Raw genomic sequence first — 209 nt, forward strand, 5'->3', positions numbered from 1 at the left:
TGTGCATGTCTATGTTACTTTATGTACACACATTTCAATGTAACACTTCCTATGCGTCATTGTATCATTAGCTCAGATATCAAATACGTGTAACACTTCCTATGCGTCACGTGCATGGCAAAGTGTGTTAAGATTTTGAGTGAATTACAAGTAAATTTACTGTTTGGTTAGTGAATTATAAAAATATTATAATATAATCATCTAACTAT

This window comes from Gossypium arboreum, chromosome 1 (assembly GCF_025698485.1).
Source record: "Gossypium arboreum isolate Shixiya-1 chromosome 1, ASM2569848v2, whole genome shotgun sequence".
In the NCBI taxonomy this organism is placed as follows: Eukaryota; Viridiplantae; Streptophyta; class Magnoliopsida; order Malvales; family Malvaceae; genus Gossypium; species Gossypium arboreum.